This window comes from Neoarius graeffei, chromosome 11 (genome assembly GCF_027579695.1).
Source record: "Neoarius graeffei isolate fNeoGra1 chromosome 11, fNeoGra1.pri, whole genome shotgun sequence".
NCBI lineage: Eukaryota > Metazoa > Chordata > Actinopteri > Siluriformes > Ariidae > Neoarius > Neoarius graeffei.
In genome coordinates, this window is record NC_083579.1 from 40648793 (window position 1) to 40657837 (window position 9045).

Consider the following 9045-nt stretch of genomic DNA (forward strand, 5'->3'; position numbering starts at 1 on the left):
TCCATCTCAGCTATGGCCTGAGTGTTTTCCAAGTCTTGCTATGTGTCGTTATTTTACGGTACTTTTTTTTAGTCACAAAGCGCTAAAGTCCCCAGCTGTTTCTTTGTTTACTCATCATCCCTCACAAAGTCCATATGCATGAAAGTCACGACAAAATTCTTACCCAGCCATACAGTTACAATGCGCCGTGATCACGTCTCTGTCTTGTTTAACTAAGATCCAGGTCTTTAAAGGGGTTTCTGATGATCTTTGTGAATGATTTACCTGAGAGATAAGAGCCAACACAAGTGAGAATCAAGCGAACTGTTGTTTGTTTACACTTCAACTTGCAGCGCTTTGTTGTAAAGATGTGAACGAAAAGCTTAAAAAAAAGAAACATACACGGGCAAAAACAATACAGGATTCATTCGGCAGCGACTTGATACCGAGGTCTTTTACCCAGCCACATACACAAAAGTTGTAAGCCTCCATACTCTTCCATGCTTTCATCTGTTTTGCGGTGTAGAAAGATGTCTGCAACACCATATAGTTCGAGATGTCAGGGAACTTGACTGAAGGGTAGTTTTTGAGATCATATGACAAATCCTTCTTTCCCAGACTGTAGGGGTCTATTCCATTGCACATAGCAATCTTCTAAATATATCTAAAGCAAGCAGTGGCTTCTAGATTATGAACATACTCTGATAAGTTATTGCTAGTTGTTTGCACTACAGCAGCCGTTTAGACCACCAGCTATTTCACTTCCGGTAAAACTGCTAAGAAAAATCATGTGACTGAAACCCAGTAATACCATGAGTAGGGAAAAACAAAATGGCAGAGCGTGTTGCTCAACCAACCAGGACAAAATAAAAACTGTACTCAAAAACAACCCCCCCCCCAAAAAAAAATACAAACCCCTCCCCCAAAAACAACAAAATATGGAATAAAAGTATTTGATGGTAAGAATTATTTTTATCACATTTTTCACAAATTGCTGCTGTCATTTCACTGGTTTGTTTACATTCTAAGCAGAAATTTTATCGGAAGTTTGGTATAAAGTTTTTATTTATTGAACTTGCAAAAAATGAAAAATAAAAATGCTCTGTTTCTCAAAATCCAGTGAATATTTAATTGATCATTCATTCATTCATTCATTCATTTATTCATTCATTCACTGGGGGTCAGAGTGACAACAGGCTGAGAAGGTAAGCCCATATTTCTCTATCCCTGACTACAGATTTCCAGGTCCTGGAAGGCCGAGGATACCAGCTAAATCTGACTGGCACCCTATGCAACAAATCGAAGTCATCATCAAGTGTTGATCAGCTGACTCTGTCATTCTCTTTACCTGAGTGTCCAGAACTTTGACTTTCCCAGGTTCTTGCCCAGATTTCTAATAAAATTTCACGATGAGCTGAGAAAACTTGGATGCCCCTGACACAAGGTGATGCAAACTTGGGTGGCCAGCTAGCCAATGAAGCTAGACAGCAACTGATACAAAATATCTTATTACCAGTACCAATGTTTGAGTGTTAACACAGCCAAACATGAAGCAAGTGCAACAACTCAACACACAGCAAGGCAGCTAACGTAATATTACTTACTAGTTCAACAGAATGAAGGCCAGCTCGGTGTCTGTCTTGCAGCCATTTATCTGTCTCAGCTTTCACCAAAGAGTAAAAGCCAGTTAAAGACTTACTCTTGTCTGGTCTCTTACTCGGTCACACTCTCTTTTTCTCTTTCTGGCTTCCTCCAACAGTGTCTACTTTGGTCTCTTCATCTCGACTGCCATGATGTCTGTACTGAGAATACAGTTAGGTCCATATACAGTGGTGCTTGAAAGTCTGTGAACCCTTTAGAATTTTCTATATTTCTGCATAAATATGACCTAAAACATCATCAGATTTTCACACAAGTCCTAAATGTAGATAAAGAGAACCCAGTTAAACAAATGAGACAAAAATATTATACTTGGTCATTTATTTATTGAGGAAAATGATCCAATATTACATATATGTGAGTGGCAAAAGTATGTGAACCTTTGCTTTCAGTATCTGGTGTGACCCCCTTGTGCAGCAATAACTGCAACTAAACGTTTGCGGTAACTGTTGATCAGTCCTGCACACCGGCTTGGAGGAATTTTAGCCCATTCCTCCGTACAGAACAGCTTCAACTCTGGGATGTTGTGTGATTAGGGTGGTTGTCTTGCTGCATGACCCACCGTCTCTTGAGATTCATTTCATGGACAGATGTCCTGACATTTTCCTTTAGAATTTGCTGGTATAATTCAGAATTCATTGTTCCATCAATGATGGCAAGCCGTCCTGGCCCAGATGCAGCAAAACAGGCCCCAACCATGATACTACCACCACCATATTTCACAGATGGGATAAGGTTCTTATGTTGGAATGTAGCGTTTTCCTTTCTCCAAACATAACGCTTCTCATTTAAACCAAAAAGTTCTATTTTGGTCTCATCCGTCCACAAAACATTTTTCCAATAGCTTTCTGGCTTGTCCAAATGATCTTTAGCAAACTGCAGACGAGCAGCAATGTTCTTTTTGGAGAGCAGTGGCTTTCTCCTTGCAACCCTGCCATGCACACCATTGTTGTTCAGTGTTCTCCTGATGGTGGACTCATGAACATTAACATTAGCCAATGTGAGAGAGGCCTTCAGTTGCTTAGAAGTTACCCTGGGGTCCTTTGTGACCTTGCCAACTATTACACGTCTTGCTCTTGGAGTGATATTTGTTGGTCTACCACTCCTGGGGAGGATAACAATGGTCTTCAATTTCCTCCATTTGTACACAATCTGTCTGACTGTGGATTGGCGGAGTCCAAATTCTTTAGAGATGGTTTTGTAACCTTTTCCAGCCTGATGAGCATCAACAACGCTTTTTTCTGAGTTCCTCAGAAATCTCCTTTGTTCGTGCCATGATACACTTCCACAAACATGTGTTGTGAAGATCAGACTTTGACAGATCCCTGTTCTTTAAATAAAACAGGGCGCCCACTCACATCTGATTGTCATCCCATTGACTGAAAACATCTGACTCTAATTTCACCTTCAAATTAACTGCTAATCCTAAAGGTTCACATACTTTTGCCACTCACAGATATGTAATATTGGATCATTTTCCTCAATAAATAAATGACCAGGTATAATATTTTTGTCTCATTTGTTTAAGTGGGCTCTCTTTATCTACTTTTCGGACTTGTGTGAAAATCTGATGATGTTTTAGGTCATATTTATGCAGAAATATAGAAAATTCTAACGGGTTCACAAACTTTCAAGCACCACTGTATATTTGGACACTGACACAAATTTTGTTTTTTTACCTGTTTACTGAAACATATTCAAGTTATAGTTATATAATGGACATGGACATAAAGTCCAGACTTTCAGCTTTCATTTGAGGGTATCCACATTAAAATTGGATGAAGGGTTTAGGAGTTTCAGCTCCTTAACATGTGCCACCCTGTTTTTAAAGGGACCGAAAGTAATTGGACAATTGACTCAAAGGCTATTTCATGGGCAGGTGTGGGCAATTCCTTCGTTATGTCATTCTCAATTAAGCAGATAAAAGGCCTGGAGTTGATTTGAGGTGTGGTGCTTGCATTTGGAAGATTTTGCTGTGAAGAAAACATGCGGTCAAAGGAGCTCTCCATGCAGGTGAAACAAGCCATCCTTAAGCTGCGAAAACAGAAAAAACCCATCCGAGATATTGCTACAATATTAGGAGTGGCAAAATCTACAGTTTGGTACATAAGAAAGCACTGGTGAACTCATCAATGCAAAAAGACCTGGACGCTCACAGAAGACAACAGTAGTGGATGATTGCAGAATAATTTCCATGGTGAAGAGAAACCCCTTCACAACAGCCAACCAAGTGAACAACACTCTCCAGGAGGTAGATGTATCAATATCCAAATCTACCATAAAGAGAAGACTGCATGAAAGTAAATACAGAGGGTTCACTGCACGGTGCAAGCCACTCATAAGCCTCAAGAATAAAAAGGCTAGATTGGACTTTGCTAAAAAACATCTAAAAAAGCCAGCACAGTTCTGGAAGAACATTCTTTGGACAGATGAAACCAAGATCAACCTCTACCAGAATGATGGAAAGAAAAAAGTATGGTGAAGGCGTGGTACAGCTCATGATCCAAAGCATACCACATCATCTGTAAAACGCAGCGGAGGCAGTGTGATGGCTTGGGCATGCCTGGCTGCCAGTGGCACTGGGTCACTAGTGTTTATTGATGATGTGACACAGGACAGAAGCAGCCGGATGAATTCTGAGGTATTCAGAGACATACTGTGTGCTCAAATCCAGCCAAACTGATTGGTTGGCATTTCATAATACAGATGGACAATGACCCAAAACATAAAGCCAAAGCAACCCAGGAGTTTATTAAAGCAAAGAAGTGGAATATTCTTGAATGGCCAAGTCAGTCACCTGATCTCAACCCAATTGAGCATGCATTTCACTTGTTAAAGACTAAACTTCAGACAGAAAGGCCCACAAACAAACAGCAACTGAAAACCGCTGCAGTAAAGGCCTGGCAGAGCATTAAAAAGGAGGAAACCCAGCGTCTGGTGATGACCATGAGTTCAAGACTTCGGGCAGTCATTGCCAACAAAGGGTTTTCAACCAAGTATTAGAAATGAACATTTTATTTACAATTATTTAATTTGTCCAATTACTTTTGAGCCCCTGAAATGAAGGGATTGTGTTTAAAAAAATGCTTTAGTTCCTCACATTTTTATGCAATCATTTTGTTCAACCCACTGAATTAAAGCTGAAAGTCTGAACTTCAACTGCATCTGAATTGTTTTGTTCACAATTCATTGTGGTAATGTACAGAACCAAAATTAGAAAAATGTTGCCTCTGTCCAAATATTTATGGACCTAACTGTATGTATTTAGCTTCTTCTTATAGGCTTATAAGATATATAGGCGGCTTCTTATACAACCCCGATTCCAAAAAAGTTGGGACAAAGTACAAATTGTAAATAAAAACGGAATGCAATGATGTGGAAGTTTCAAAATTCCATATTTTATTCAGAATAGAACATAGATGACATATCAAATGTTTAAACTGAGAAAATGTATCATTTAAAGAGAAAAATTAGGTGATTTTAAATTTCATGACAACAACACATCTCAAAAAAGTTGGAACAAGACCATGTTTACCACTGTGAGACATCCCCTTTTCTCTTTACAACAGTCTGTAAACGTCTGGGGACTGAGGAGACAAGTTGCTCAAGTTTAGGGATAGGAATGTTAACCCATTCTTGTCTAATGTAGGATTCTAGTTGCTCAACTGTCTTAGGTCTTTTTTGTCGTATCTTCCGTTTTATGATGCGCCAAATGTTTTCTATGGGTGAAAGATCTGGACTGCAGGCTGGCCAGTTCAGTACCCGGACCCTTCTTCTACGCAGCCATGATGCTGTAATTGATGCAGTATGTGGTTTGGCATTGTCATGTTGGAAAATGCAAGGTCTTCCCTCAAAGAGACGTCGTCTGGATGGGAGCATATGTCGCTCTAGGACCTGGATATACCTTTCAGCATTGATGGTGTCTTTCCAGATGTGTAAGCTGCCCATGCCACACGCACTAATGCAACCCCATACCATCAGAGATGCAGGCTTCTGAACTGAGCGCTGTTAACAACTTGGGTCATCCTTCTCCTCTTTAGTCCGAATGACATGGTGTCCCTGATTTCCATAAAGAACTTCAAATTTTGATTCGTCTGACCACAGAACAGTTTTCCACTTTGCCACAGTCCATTTTAAATGAGCCTTGGCCCAGAGAAGACGTCTGCGCTTCTGGATCATGTTTAGATACGGATTCTTCTTTGAACTACAGACTTTTAGCTGGCAATGGCGGATAGCACGGTGAATTGTGTTCACAGATAATGTTCTCTGGAAATATTCCTGAGCCCATTTTGTGATTTCCAATACAGAAGCATGCCTGTATGTGATGCAGTGCCGTCTAAGGGCCCGAAGATCACGGGCACCCAGTATGGTTTTCCGGCCTTGACCCTTATGCACAGAGATTCTTCCAGATTCTCTGAATCTTTTGATGATATTATGCACTGTAGATGATGATATGTTCAAACTCTTTGCAATTTTACACTGTCGAACTCCTTTCTGATATTGCTCCACTATTTGTTGGCACAGAATTAGGGGGATTGGTGATCCTCTTCCCATCTTTACTTCTGAGAGCCGCTGCCACTCCAAGATGCTCTTTTTATACACAGTCATGTTAATGACCTATTGCCAATTGACCTAATGAGTTGCAATTTGGTCCTCCAGCTGTTCCTTTTTTGTACCTTTAACTTTTCCAGCCTCTTATTGCCCCTGTCCCAACTTTTTTGAGATGTGTTGCTGTCATGAAATTTCAAATGAGCCAATATTTGGCATGAAATTTCAAAATGTCTCACTTTTGACATTTTATATGTTGTCTATGTTCTATTGTGAATACAATATCAGTTTTTGAGATTTGTAAATTATTGCATTCCGTTTTTATTTACAATTTGTACTTTGTCCCAACTTTTTTGGAATCAGGGTTGTAGACGTCCCAATTTTGGAAGCTGCCTGTCATGCCATAATGCATTACACAGTTCTCATGGTGCCATAAAGCATTATACAGTTCTGATGAGAAGCCTCATGGATGCCCTGCCAGAGGTCCATAGTGCTATAACTGGCGAACTGGGCATGGGCTCAGAATGGAAGACAAGCCATTCTCTCTATTACAAGTCAAGACCATCTCATCTCATTATCTGTAGCCGCTTTATCCTGTTCTACAGGGTCGCAGGCGAGCTGGAGCCTATCCCAGCTGACTACGGGCGAAAGGCGGGGTACACCCTGGACAAGTCGCCAGGTCATCACAGGGCTGACACATAGACACAGACAACCATTCACACTTACATTCACACCTACGGTCAATTTAGAGTCACCAGTTAACCTAACCTGCATGTCTTTGGACTGTGGGGGAAACCGGAGCACCCGGAGGAAACCCACGCGGACACGGGGAGAACATGCAAACTCCGCACAGAAAGGCCCTCGCCGGCCACGGGGCTCGAACCCGGACCTTCTTGCTGTGAGGCGACAGTGCTAACCACTACACCACTGTGTCGCCAAGTCAAGACCATCAAAATGATTTTGAAGCTGATATTTTAAGGTAAAACTCTTACTTAATGTTGCTTTGACAATGGACATTGTCACAAAGCAGCTATACAGAAAAATAAATATAGGATATACATGTCTCATCTCATTATCTCTAGCCACTTTATCCTGTTCTACAGGGTCGCAGGCAAGCTGGAGCCTATCCCAGCTGACTATGGGCGAAAGGCAGGGTACCCCCTGGACAAGTCGCCAGGTCATCACAGGGCTGACACATAGACACAGACAACCATTCACACTCACATTCACACCTACGGTCAATTTAGAGTCACCAGTTAACCTACCCTGCATGTCTTTGGACTGTGGGGGAAACCGGAGCACCCGGAGAACATGCAAACTCCACATAGAAAGGCCCTCGCCGGCCACAGGGCTCGAACCCGGACCTTCTTGCTGTGAGGCGACAGCGCTAACCACTACACCACCGTGCTGCCCAGATATCTCATCTCATCTCATCTCATCTCATTATCTCTAGCCGCTTTATCCTTCTACAGGGTCGCAGGCAAGCTGGAGCCTATCCCAGCTGACTACGGGCGAAAGGCGGGGTACACCCTGGACAAGTCGCCAGGTCATCACAGGGCTGACACATAGACACAGACAACCATTCACACTCACATTCACACCTACGGTCAATTTAGAGTCACCAGTTAACCTAACCTGCATGTCTTTGGACTGTGGGGGAAACCCACGCGGACACGGGGAGAACATGCAAACTCCACACAGAAAGGCCCTCGCCGGCCCCGGGGCTCGAACCCAGGACCTTCTTGCTGTGAGGCGACAGCGCTAACCACTACACCACCGTGCTGCCCAGATATACATGTTCAATTTCTAAATTTACCCATAATGAGTAAGCAAGAGGTGATGGTAGCAAGGAAAAACTCCCTAAAATGATACAAAGCCCTGCCATGAACCACCACCTTATTGTGGTGGAGGGGTTTGATTGCCCAAGTGATCCTATGAGCTATGTTGTTGAAGGGGAAATAGGGTCTCTCATGGCAAATTGGATATCGTCGAGCTCACCTCAACACAAAGTACGGGTTCTGGAACCAATCTCCTGGAGAGGGGCTGGACTCTATTCCACTCTGGAATTGCCCTGGGTGGGCACGTGTGGGTTTAATTATAGCCCTCCTGTTTGGAGCTTAAACATTGTAGTTTTCCTGAGGAAATGAAAGGGTTTCAGATCAGGGAAACTATCTGACAGTGTTCAAACAACACTGACTGTTATTTGAACTTTTGTGCTGAACATCAGTTCACAGTATCTGGCCTTCTTGGAGTCCTTGGGTGGGGTGCTGGAATGCACTGTCTGGGCTGTCAACTGATCACCACCTGTTGCTTTATGTAATGCTTTGTATAATGCTTTCTATAAAGAAACAACCAGATTTTAGATGAAATCTGCAAATTTACAAAGGATTTCAGAATGGCCCTGGGGATCTGTAACTAATAATTAGTAAAAAAAAAAAATTAGTGGGTAGACTTTTTTACGCATATATACAGCCAGAAGTTTACATACACTCATCATGGACATGAATGTTACAGCAATATTGGGCTTTCAATTATTTCTTTGAACTATTCTTTTTCTGTGGCAGAATGCTTGAACAACATACATCTTTAATTTAAAAAAAAAACAAGAATTTGGTACACAAGTTTTAATTTATTTTGGGTTTTCTGGCATCAACACAAGGTCAAAAATGTACATACAGCACACCTAATATTTGGTAAAATTTCCCAAGTTTCACCTTGACCAGACCCTTTTGGTAGTTAACAACAAGCTTCTGGCAGAATTCTGATTGGGTGTTTAACCATTCTTCTTGGCAGAACTATCCATCCATCTATTATCTGTAGCTGCTTTTCCTATACAGGGTCGCAGGCAAGCTGGAGCGT